The following is a 13,441-nucleotide window of genomic DNA, read 5'->3' as shown; positions in this document are numbered from 1 at the left end:
CAGGTAAATCAATCCACAACAGGAGTAAACTGGTACTCTACTAACTGAGTCAATATAAGTATATAGATACCCTCCACTACTCAGCTAATAATAACAGACACTGGTATGTGACTCTAAATCTCAACCAACTAGTAGTAGCAGTAACTAACACAACTGGTAGTATGATATGAAGAATCCCTTGAGACTGTAATCCTTGATCTCCATTAGGTCGACCATGATCAGTGATTGACCCAACACATGCAATGCATGCTACAAACAAATAGGCATGTACTAACAAGAGAACACTAACACACATCATAACTATATGGGCAACAATACATACATCAACAGAAATGCATGATAATAATATGCAAATATACCTCCTATAGCCTGGAGATGTCCTGCTGCTGCCTGGTCCCAAAACCCGAAAAGTCACACCAAGAAAATCGAATCACGAAATCCAAAAAACGAATAACAGCATCGTACCTGCTCTAATACCACTAAATTGGTATCAGATAAATCTTGAAAATCCAGAATACATAGCAAGTATAGTAAACCTGCTCTGATACCACTAAATTGTCACGCCCCCAAAGGAGTCTCTGCCAGACAAAAATTCGGCAACATCTCCCCTGTACCGGTGACAATCTGAAGCATCCATACAAGCAAAATACATCAACCACATGCGGCTGGAATATTTATATACACAACCACGCAGTTATAATAACAGCCCACTCGGCTGGAATGAAACAATCACAACCACACAGTTATATATAAAACAGCCCACACGGCTGTACTAAAACACAACGGAAAAATGAAGGAAAGCCCACACAACACAAATAAATATAATGCATTCCGGCACGGCTTACACACAAATACAACACCAAAACCATAAGATAGCCACATGGCTATACACAAATACAATGCCAAAAATAAGAAAAGAATACACAAAAGAAAACAAACACGATCTTCGGATGTGACGTAGGACCCGGCAGACAGGATACTCCGAGCGACACCAACCATCTACAAGCTACCTGAAAACATAAATGTATACATGCGGTGGTGAGTATAGGTAACTCAGCGAGTAATAGACAAGATAGTGCAGGGTCCATAAACAATATGGAGATCACAAGTATACAGTCTCAGTATGGAATAAAGAACATGATCATACTATCATAATCAATGCACCTAAACATAACTGACATAATAACCTGACATATAAACTGTACAAACCACAACTAACATAATGGCAGATACATACCTAACTGAATCAACACACGGTACAACGATCAAGAATTCACCGGATCCGCAATGACGCCCATACACATGTAATATAAATACGATGCGTATACATGTAAAATAAATAACATGTATGCAACATGACCATACGCAACAATCATATCTCAAACAAGTGCAACATATCACAATCACACGCAACTAGTATCTACTGTATGCAAACGATCCCCGGACGCACCGTCGATCATACGAAAAGTCGTACGACGCCCACGGTCACCCCCGCCACCTCTCCGGATACCACGACCCTGCACGGCCGAGAGGCTTGGTGACGATCAGATTATCTCCGCACCACTATATAAGGTCGAGGCGACATCCGCTAATAACTATCTACCTACATAGCATCAGGGTCCCTGACTGCTCACAACGTCGGATCTCACAAAAACCTCGTGATCGGGTGGCACGACAGGACTAGCAGCAACTGCTCCAGCTAATACTACCCATGAGTGGCCGAGTGTGCGGTGCTATTCCCAAACCAACTGATGACTCTCTCAACCATAAGGAAGATAACGGTCATCAGATGCAATGAATGATGAACATGATATATATATATATATATAATCATCATCCATGCAACAACCCCAAACCTCATAAATACCTCCAACAAGACTATAATCGTCATGATACCCCCACGTATCCCACCAAACATATGTACACAAAATATAAGTACAATCAACATGTATCCTCCAGTAAAAACACAACAGACATGTGTATAAACCCCAAACAATCAACACAACTCCTCCAAAAGTACATGACCAATACGTATGTACACACCACATGTAAATACACGGTCAACAAGATGACTCCTATAACACATACCCACCTATGTATAGTCCACATCATATACCCAATCAGCATGGTAATACCAACAACCCGACAATCCCTACAAGACATACTCTACACGTGTAATCATAACAGAGTAGATATCAAGAGTAGAGACTGTATATGAATTAAATAGATCATCACAAGGGTCAAGCATAAGTGTCATGCAGGAAAAACAGCAACCGATCATGATATAAGATAACGCAGCCTAATTCATCCAATAATAACCATGCACTAAGTACAAGAAAATCTACAAAGAGGCCAAGGAAGAAATACTCGCCTTAATACATAGATCACGTCCTGAAATCCCACGTCAAGACGCTCGTCCCAAATCCAAGTCCTGTGATCACATAGTATATTTAGCTAATTACATAGAAAATGATTAACTAAGCAACTCCCCCACTTGGTTAGAGTAAATCTAATCAAATATGGTTATAAATTAATCCCCAATTAGCCTTAACCATACTATAACCTAATTAGATTAGGTTTACAATAAATCATCTCTATAGCTCCCCAAATCAACACATCATTTAATCCAATACAAATCCATCTCTTAACTACCAATCCACTATATAATATAATCAATTTCTACAATTCATCATTCCTAATCCCAAACCAATATAGAAATGTAAATCAACTTCCAAAACTCACCTAAGTCTGATGCCTCAACCGATGATCCATAACTAGAAACGTTGGCTGCTGAGAATTGGTAGTCGGTGCAAGGTGGGGTTGCTAATCTCCCAAAACAAATATCCTAAAATACAATCAACATCAACATATGAACATTAGACTCAAATCCACAATGAGCACCCTAAGTCAAAATTAAATCTAATACCGAACTATAACCTCCTTACACCAGAATTCTTCCCTTCACTGAAACTCTATTCTCTGCTCAGCTAACCTCCCATAGTTTAATCCTCATCGGAGCAACACTGATCAGTCACATAGCTAATCCCAACATCAAAGTATGAAATCAATCCATGTTAATCAATATTGAACTTGACTTACCCTTATACCATATCCAAGATCTCTCCTGAATGGAATTAGGTTGTCGCTGCAGCAATGTGCTGGGGCAGAGGATAGGGAGACACCGGCACAAACAAAGGAGACAAGAACTCTCAAGGCATTTCTTCAAACACATGTCATGCACAAGAAATGTCACTACCCTAATCAACACTACACAAATCAAACGCCCAAGCCCAAGGCTAAGGTTAACCAATTACCTTCAAGATTCCCGCAAGGCAAGGAATCACTACCGGAGATGGAAGGAAGTGGGAAAAACTTGTCACTGTAGCCGTGGAAATCCAGACAAGCAAAAGGTCGGTTAAGGCTACAACCACACCGGCGATTAAATGGCGTTTGGCTCGGTCCAGTGGCAACGATCGGCGATGGTAATAGAACGACACAACAAGCATCGAAGACACGATGTCAATACCAGATCCCATGCGATCAGCGACGATCAAGTCGTACCCTCGGCGCCATCAGATCGAGAAGGAAAGGCGACCTGACGGTGGCTCTAGGGCACGCGCGAAAACTTAGCGCAAGTGGAGCGCCGGCAACTCGCAGTTGGATGGCAACTGCTACGCGTGTCAAAGCAACCGGCGTCGACGATCGAGTGGAGGCAACGGCGGAAGATCGGGAGGAGAAATCGCTAGAGCAAGGCTCGAGGGGAAGAAGGATCACGCGTGAAGAAAAGAGGAAAAGGAATAGGAATTTTATACTTAGGGTTAATTTAATCAAACCTTAAATTAATTCCTTAATCAATTTCCACTTAAATGATGTTTTAAACAGGCCTCCTCTGTATCCCGAATCCATCCCCTCAAAATGGATCATACGTATCCCATTTAATTCCTGAAAAATTCTAGAAATTCCTGAAAAATCCAATAATATTTATTATTTAATTTTTCCGGTATCTTACACAAGGACATGCTGGAACGGTTCACATTGGGTTCCAAGAATCTTGATCTGATTCTTGGAAAATAGAGAGCCATTTACAACAAATTCGGACTTGGATTTAAGGCCAAACACAAATACAAGTCGTATTTATCACTTGTAAATCGATCAAATAGAAAAGTAGTCCAAGCATGGGTCCCCAAGTCAAATCTGACTAATCAAGTCAGACTTGGACGCTATTGGGTCTCCAAGGATTAAGTCCATTACTTTGATAGACCATATCGAGGCTATGATCCAGGGGGAGTCAATCGAAAAAACTATCTTTATAAACAAATAGAATTGTTTGATGATTGCTTATTTTCTTTTCTTTATAATATGCATGTTTAGATTAGGATAGATTAAGGACCTAGGCGTAATTTATACTTGTTTAGTTAAACCTAGGGGTTTCAAAAAGGAAATTAAATATATACTTTCTTTGAAAGACTCTATCTAGAAGTGGTGGATGATCTTATACCCAAGAAGGCCTACTGCCTCGTCACAGCCTAGGAGCTAATCTTAGAAATGTATATTTAATTGACTAATTGGAAAACCTAAGTCTAACTCAAATGTAAATTAATCCTTAGATATAATCTAAATTAAAAATAATCATCTCACAAAAATACATAAGGTTCCCTGATTGACAACTTAGAATCGGATGAGATGGATCTAAATTGAACTTAGTTGAATTTAAAATCAATCTAATTTAATTTAATCTAATTAATCAACCTTAATCAATTTAATAAATTTATCATAATTAATTTCAAAATCTCAATTTATTTGTAAATTTATCATAATTAATTTCAAAATCACAATTTATTTGAAAATTATTTTAAAATCAAAATTAATTTCAATATCTCAATTTATTTGAAAATTATCATAATTAATTTCAAAATCTTAATTTATTTGAAAATTATTTTTAAAATCATAATTAATTCCAACTTACTTGAAAATTATTTTTAAATCATAATTAATTTCAAAATCTCAATTTATTTGAAAAATCATAATCAATTTCAAAATCTCAATTTATTTAAAAATTATCATAATCAATTTCAAAATCTCAATTAATTTGAAAATTATTTTAAAATCATAATTAATTTCAAAATCTCAATTAATTTGAAAATAATGTTAAAATCTTAATTTCAAAATGTCAACTATTTCTAAATCATAATTAAATTATGATTAATTTCAAAATCATTATCTACAAAATTATAATTTTCAAATCATAATAATTTCAAAATTCAAATCATTAATTCAAAATCTTAATGATAATTAATGTTTAAAATCTTAATTAATTCTCAAATCATAGTTTCAAATTATAATTTAAAACTGAATTAATTATATTTCCAAAATCTTCAAAAATGTTTACTCGTTTGAAATTCAAACTCACTAAATTTTCAAACTTACCTCAATTTCAAATATTGATAAGAATTAAATAAAGTTAACTTCGTCTCACACTCACTCATAAGCTGAACATGCTTGATAACCTAGAATGGGTGAGATGGAAATTTAGGAAAAACATATGTAACAATTGCTATGCTTGGACTCTAGGACCCCAAGAATTTATTAAGGCATTACTTATGGGGGAGTGAAGGGAGTCAAGTTTTTTTTAAATTAAAGATTTCTTTTTAAAAGGAGTTCAATTTTTTAATATCAAATTCAAATATTTTTGTATCTAGAAAAATAAGTATTTGAATAGTTTTTTATGTTTCGGTGTACTTAACTAAGTTTTTCTTAAAAATCTTTTCAAAGGCTTAAGTATTTTTTAAGCTAAGTACTTACTAGGCTTTTATGAAAAATCCCTTTAAGCTAAGTACTTAACTAAGTTTTTTATGAAAATTCATTTTAATCGAAATACTTAATTGAGCTTTTATCAACATCTTTTATCAATTTTTTTTGCTAAGTTTTCATAATTTTAAGGATTTATCAAAGTCTTTTAAAGCTAAGTTTTCCCAAGTTTTTGTTGAAAGAGCTAAGTATTTTTCAAGCTAAGTACTCAACTATGCTTTTGTAAAAAAAAAAAAAAAAAACCCCCTTTAAGCTAAATACTTAATCAAGTTTTTTTTTAAACTAAACTTAGTTAGATTATGATTTAAAACTTAGCTATTTGGCAAAGTGCTTTCTCAACGCAATCAATTTTAAAGCTGAAAATTTAGCTAAGTTTTTTTGAAAAAAGTTAGATATTTTTCAAAATATTTCTAAATTAGCTAAGTATTTTCAAAGCTAAATTTTGCTAACTGCTACTATTTAAGGGGAGCTTAAAATTACATAAAATATTTTTTCTCTCTACTTATTCATTTTTATTTATGTCAAAGAGGGAGAAAAAAGTCAAAGTTAAAGAAACTTAATGTAACGACCACCCTTCTTACTATTACTACTACTCTCTAAGGGTGACCATTACTTATCTACTAACTCTACTTAACCGGTATAATCGAAACCACGAGGAGTCTCTACCGAAAAATTTCGGCAGCATCTCCCCTATATCGGTGACCATAAACTGAGATACATAAATATATACTTCATCCACAGGTGGCTGGAACATGTATCAAACACTCATGCAGTTTAATAAGTGTCAAACACTAAAATAACTACTTATTACACAGAGACTCATCACAGCATGCAATCTAAGACACGAATAAACTTAATAAAACAAGGAATAAAAATACAATCTCAAATGACATAAACCATAAAGTACAACTCAACTATTTTTTATCCACTAAACATGAAAACTCAAAACTTCCCAGATCTCTCCATAGTCCTGGCATCACACACCCCTCATGCATCCTCCTTGTCGCCTTCCCCTTTATACTTTAGCTTTTCCTTTATCTGCAGTAGGAGGAAAATAAATCTATAAGTGAAACGCTTAGTAAGTACTAAACTATCTCACAAAAACTCGAACGTGCATAAGATACAAAGGATGCTAAAACTGAAATGCTAAAAAGAAAAGCTACACATGCTCATCTAACAACAAAGCACTAAATAATCTGCATACTCATGATATACAAGAATAAATCTGCATGCTGGAAATAAAGCTAATCATGCTCAATAAACTCATAAGGAAAACAAATGAAAACCAATACTGTATGCTTAGAATTATAAGAGTTAAACTTTGCTAGTTCTAAACATAGGTGATACTTGTTTCATTTACTTATAGACTTATACTTGAAATTAATATTTAACTTTCTTCTTCTCTTTCTTGGGCCTAGGCTTAGTACCAAATGTGCGCCCTCTAATAGAGACTGAGGTAGCGAGCCTCCAGTCCTATGAGGGTAAATACCTTGGTCTTACCAGGGCCAAGACCTTGGAATTGGTCACCTGGATTTGTTTAACGACAACCTCGGAAGTCGGGTACTAGCCTCTTACTTTAAATTACTTGTTATCTTTTCTAATTAGACCTTGGTCTTTTCTCTACTCATAACTTCTCATAATCCCCTAAAAAGGTTTAATATAACACATAATCATTCCACTAAAATACATGGCTGTTCATCTCAAGAAATAGCACCAAAAACTAAACTGATATGCTAACATAAAGTTAGCAAGGGAAAACTAAACTGTTGTTCACGGTATGTATGCTATTCATTGTAGTGACCACACATATAACATGGCTTAATTCTAGTATGGTGATTTGTATAGATGGCTATGTGTAAGCATAGTTATCCATTCCTTTCTACAGCCAAGTATGTGCAAGATACCTTACTATACAGGTGTCAATTTATGGAAATTTTGCTACTAGATTATGTAGGCATTTGAAACTTTAAAAGAACAAAGTATCCAAACTAGAATCATGACTCATCCAAACATATTTCTTTAAGCTCTAAACCTATTACAACAGAAATACATAGCAACTAGCTAAACTCTTTAATCATGCTATAACAGGATTACATAGAAGCTAACTAATCTCTTTAATCATGCTTCATCAGGAAATACTAAACGGTAATGAAAGGAACTCAAACTAAGTTCTTCATTTGCTAAAAACATGCTTATTCATATCCAGCAAATAGCACAAACAAAAACTAATACTTGCTGAAATTAAAACCTTTATAACGCTTGTTTCAATGATATAAATGAAATATCAATCTGCACATGTACAGGACTAAATTCAGGACATGCATGCTATAACAGAACACAAGCAGCAAGCAAATAAATCCCTTTAAGCATGCTATAATAGAACACAAGTAGCAAGCGAATAAATCCCTTTAAGCATGCTATAACAGAACATAAGTAGGCAAATTCTCTTTTCTACACAGCTTAATCCGAAACAAAAACAAGAAGGCTAAATCCCTAGCTACCCTATTCTGTAAAGCATGATCCGGAGACCATAGGAAGAAATCCGAACACAAAGAAACAACCTACAGTATGTACCGAAATCAACAGGTCCTAGCAAGCACTCTATACAACTCAAACCGCAAGCCAAGGAAGAAAAACAAAGCTCCAAAACTACTCCTACTGCAGGTGAGTAGCAACTTACCACTTGTTCTTGCACTTACAACCGACGGAATGGGTTCTAGGGTTCGGAGAGGTGAAAATCTCGGCGATCCCTTCCTATCCGCGTGTTCTCCTTGACGAGAGGAGCTCGATGGTGTGATGACCTCTCAGAAAAGAGTGCTCGCCGGCCGCCGGAAATGCCCTAGCTCTCTGCCGTGGTTCCGCCCGAGAAGAGAAGCGTCGTCGAACTCGAGAGAAGGGAAAACGGGATTTAGGGTTCGGGAAAAAGAAAACCTAAACCTTTTTCTTATAACTAGGGTTTTTATTAATTACTATACCTTAAATATTTGTCGCTCTTTCCTTATTCAGCAACATCCACGTGAACACTTGGTTGGCTACGTTCTGCTTAAAGCTCGGCTCGTGGGTTCAAATCTCAGCTGCAACCCTTTTCTTCCTATTATTTTCTGTTATTAACTTCTACTACTTATATAGATTTTGTTCTCTATATGTTCACAAAAAGGTCGCGGAACAGTTGGCTGGCTGGATTCGGTTAAGGCTCGATTCAGGTCCGAGGTGCACGGTTTGAATCTCGGCTTCAACATTATTTTTTTTGTCGGACCTTCTTTCGTTTAGTAAAAATACCAAACGACCTCCAAAAATTACATAAAAATACTCTAAAAATTCCTAAAAATCTATAGAATATTTTAAAAGCATTTCCAAATAGTTTTAAGGATATTTAGAACTCGAAATAGGAAAAATTGGGTCGTTACACTTAAGAATTAAGAATTAAGAATTAAGAATTTAAACATAAGGAGGAGCATAAGTTTTACAAATTTTTTCATTCATGCTCATGTTTAAATTTCTTAACTTCATATTTAAATTTTTTTCATATTTTTACATAACTTTGAACTATGTTGCCATAATAAAAAAGGGTGAGATTGTTGGTGTGGGAAGCATCCGACGATCAAACCGGTGTTTTGATTGTATCAAAGGGTTTAAGTTAAGTTGGTTTGTTATCTAATGTGTGTAAATGAGATTGTAGGAAAGTCCTAAGATTACTTAGGCAAAAGTCCTAGCTATGATTAGGCAGGTGGAAAACCCTAGGGGATGGCAATCCTAGGTCCTAGGGGGTGGTACCCCTAGGTGAAGAAAAGTCCTAACTGCAGTTAGGCAAAGGAAAAAACCCTATGGGGCGGTAATCCTAGGTCCTAGGGGGTGGTAACCCTAGGCGGAAAGTCTTGGCAGGTCAAAGCTTCCGGCAAAAATCCTAGGGGGCGGTAACCCTAGGTGGAAATCCTGGTGTCGCAACCAGGTGGAAGTCTGGACGGATAGTGGAGAGGGCGTCCAGCATGAAGACCAAAAGACTCGAGCACCGAGCAAAAGCCCAGTCGGTCTGGAGGATCGAACTGGCAAAAGGTAACTTCTCTTGAGTGGAGTAGGTGAGGACGCCTTCCCCGCAGAGGGAACAGTAGGCATCGGTTTGACCTAGGGTTTCCGGTAGGAAATCCAAAGTCAAAACCGGATAACCCGAAAGTTGTCAACTTATTTGTTTCATTTGCTATTTGTCTAACTCTGTTTTACAGGAAACAAACATTTCTACAGGGACAGACTTGGCCATGATCGGTCGACCGAACACCTGATCGGTCGACCGAACACCTGATCGGTCGATCGAACCGTAGTAGATTTCCATATTGCAGACTGGGTTCAGTTGAGGGATCGGTTGATCGAACCTAGGGATCAGTCGACCGAACCAAGGATGGGAGTTGACCAGATCGAAGCCGGAGGGATCAGATAGGATGAGGCGATCATCTGATCGGTCGACCGAACCTTGGGATCGGTCGACCAATCCAAGGACAAGACTTGACTAGATCGAAGCAGAGCGAGCGGATCGAATGAGGAGGAGATCATCTGATCGGTCGACCGAATGTGGGGATCGGTCGACCGATCCGCTTCGGGTCAAACTTGATCCTGAGCTTTGAGGATCTGGATCAGTCCTGCAGAGGCTATAAAAGGAGCCTCGGGAAGCAGTTTTGAGATAACGAATTGATCAACCTATGCTCTTGTACGCTACTCTGAACGCTCCAACTATGCTCTACAACCCCGATAACCAGGAGCTTCAAACTTAGTATTTCTGTTGTCGGTATAACTTATTTATTACATTACTTGTACTTCATCATTGTATATTTGTGAACTTATAGTGATTGTCTAAAGTAAATGCTCAACGAGTATGAGCCTTGGAGTAGGAGTCGCCCAAGGCTCTGAACCAAGTAAAAATACTTGGGTCTTATTATATGTGTGTTTTATTTGTTATTCCGCTGCTTTACTCGAACGTTTTCGATTATGATAAGCGAAAGCCACGAGCACTATTCACCCCCTCCCCCTCTAGCGCATCTCGATCCAACAAAAGTGCAATCCCAGTCTTGATGATCATCCACATCTCGAACTGAGTTTTGGAGGTATGACTCCATTCGGCCCTTCCAGTAGTCGAAGTCCTCACTGGTGAATAGCAGAGGGCGGGCTGTGATGTAGCCTTCTTGATGGGCCATTATAGCAAAGGTAGATCTCACACACAAGAAAAACAAAAACTTGTTCCAAGACTTAGTCTTGGATTAGTAGTGCGAGATAAGGAAAAATAAAATCCAAACTCGAGCGGTGTTGCACCAACTTCGGGCAAAAATTTCGATTGCAAAAAATGGATTAGAAGGCAGCAATTATACCGATTCCGATCGACTCTAAAAAATCAAAAAATTACCATGAAAAATATTGCTTGAATGGCGGCTGCACCAATTTGAAGTGACCCCGCTCTAATACCAATTGTTGGATCGAAAGTGCTAGGGGGGGTGAATAACGCTTGTGGCTTTCACTTTCGTTTCGAAAAATTTAATGAGTAAACATAGCGGAATAATAACACAAAGGACAGAAAAGACACCAAGGATTTTTTACTTGGTTTGGAGCCTGGGCCGACTCCTACTCCAAGACCCACGCTCGTTGAGCGTTTACTTTGGGTAATCACTATAAGCTCGCAAAGTATTACAAAGAGGATACAATAATTCAAGTGAAGTAAGAAAATATACCAACAACTTTAAGAACAGTAATTTTGAAGCTTCAGGTCGTCGGTGTCTTGCTACAGCTTTATCAGATGGTCTTTTGAGCAGTGCATGGAAGATGGATCATGTTTTTATTGTTGTTCCTTGCTGCCGCTCGGGACCTACTTATAAAGCTCATGGAGGGTGCCCTCATCCGCGCCGAATCCGCAGCGTGGATGAGCTCTGAACAAGTCACCTCTTATCCGCCTGAGGGCACCCTCAACTTCCATGAGGGCACCCTCGCGCTAATGTCTAGGGTGCCCTCAAGCTCCATGAGGGCACCCTTTAGTCAGCCTCCAGGGCACCCTCAAGCTCCATGAGGGTGCCCTCGCGCCTTGCTGCGAGAGGGTTTCTTCCTGCAAAATAATTTAGTCCAATAAACCAACATTGTTAGGATGTATACTAAAAGCCTAGCTTTTTGTATGAACATTTATATTTTGAAATGAGAATCACTCTGGTCAAATGTTGCATGTTAATGCAGTTGTCCATTTAATTTATATTATAGATAACATGGTGTGTGGTGCCACACAGAAGATCATGTTATCAGTTCCTTATAAATTATAAATAGTAGCTCACGCCCGAGATGGATAGGGACAAACCATTGGAACGGTTGTAGTGTAATTTGGAATTAGTTTATCTTGACTATATAATTACACTAGTACACTATGTGTGTATTGAGCAGGACCATTTGAGGTTGTTGTTTTTATACTGACTATATAAAAGAACAAAACCTCTATTATTATAAATGTGCGTACTCTTAATCCCGATATAATAACAAACACATATACTTAGTATTTATTTCTTTAATTTATCAAAGGGTGAGATTTATTCAGTTAAATCAATAGGTCTGATAAGTTAGAAAATAATATTATTTATATGGTGTGTTGTTGATTATAAAAGGAAATTGTATCTTAGTAATCTAGGTTGATGATGTCCCCTTGAGGAGCTCATAAGAATTATCATGTAAACCCTGCAGGTGGACTTAGTCCGACATGATAATAAAGTTGAGTGGTACTATTCTTGGAGCTAGATGTTAATTAAGTGAGTTGTCAGTAACTCATTTAATTAACGGATATACGATATCTTAAACACAGTGAGACTAACGCACTCATGATAAGTAGGAGCCCATATTTTAATATGGGATTGGTGCGGTAGTTCAATAATAACTCTTTAGTAGTATGAGTTATTATTGATGAACTTGAGTTGGGTGTTCAGGTCGAACACAGGAAGCTCAAGTCCATTAGGAGGCCAAAACCAATTCCTCATCTCAGTCTCTGTTGTAGCCTCTATAAAGCCTCGCATTCACCCGTTTTGGTTTTGCTTCCTACCCAAGAAAGGGGTCGGCCACATCCTTGCTTGGTGCCCAAGCAAGGGGTCGACCAAGCCTTGCTTCCTACCCAAGAAAGGGGTCGCCAAGCTTGCTTGGTGCCCAAGACGGCCAAACCAAAAGAAAAGAAAAGAAAAAAAAAAAAAAAAAAGATTTTTTCTCAACAGAATTAGAGATTTTTCTAAAAAGAATTACGTTGATTTTTTCTTAGAAATTTTCTAAAAAGAATTATGTTAATTCTTTCCTAAGAAATTTTTCTAAAAAGAATTATGTTAATTCTTTCCTAGAAATTTTTCTAAAAAGAATTATACTAATTCTTTCTTAAGAAATTTTTCTAAAAAAAGAATTATGTTAATTCTTTTCTAAAGATTTTTTCTAAACAAAAATCTATTACTTTTTCTCCTTTTTTATCTGGGGCAAAGGGTTATAAAAGGAGAGGAGGTTGTGCCACAAAGATCAACAATTCAATTAAGAATTGATAAGTTCCTCTCCTTTCCCTTAAGGCTGGCGCTCATTTTTTCTTTTCTTTCCTCTAGGGCCGGCGCCCCACTTCTTTTCTTCTTCCCTTTTCTTCCCTCTAGGG

General features: G+C 37.2%; 1 long non-coding RNA gene across 1 annotated transcript; it reads right to left on the bottom strand.

Moving 5' to 3' along the window:
• Positions 1-2,366: 2,366 nt before the first annotated feature.
• On the bottom strand, positions 2,367-3,781 carry LOC122031911. The gene is made up of 4 exons (XR_006125892.1): positions 3,315-3,781; positions 2,946-3,220; positions 2,743-2,845; positions 2,367-2,431 (listed from the first exon to the last, which is right to left on the bottom strand). It is a non-coding gene; the product is annotated as an uncharacterized LOC122031911 (long non-coding RNA).
• Positions 3,782-13,441: the final 9,660 nt, after the last annotated feature.

This window comes from Zingiber officinale, chromosome 11A, assembly GCF_018446385.1.
Source record: "Zingiber officinale cultivar Zhangliang chromosome 11A, Zo_v1.1, whole genome shotgun sequence".
Lineage (NCBI taxonomy): Eukaryota > Viridiplantae > Streptophyta > Magnoliopsida > Zingiberales > Zingiberaceae > Zingiber > Zingiber officinale.
The sequence above is the reverse complement of the archived record's forward strand: the minus strand, read 5'-3'. Positions and strand labels throughout refer to the sequence as shown.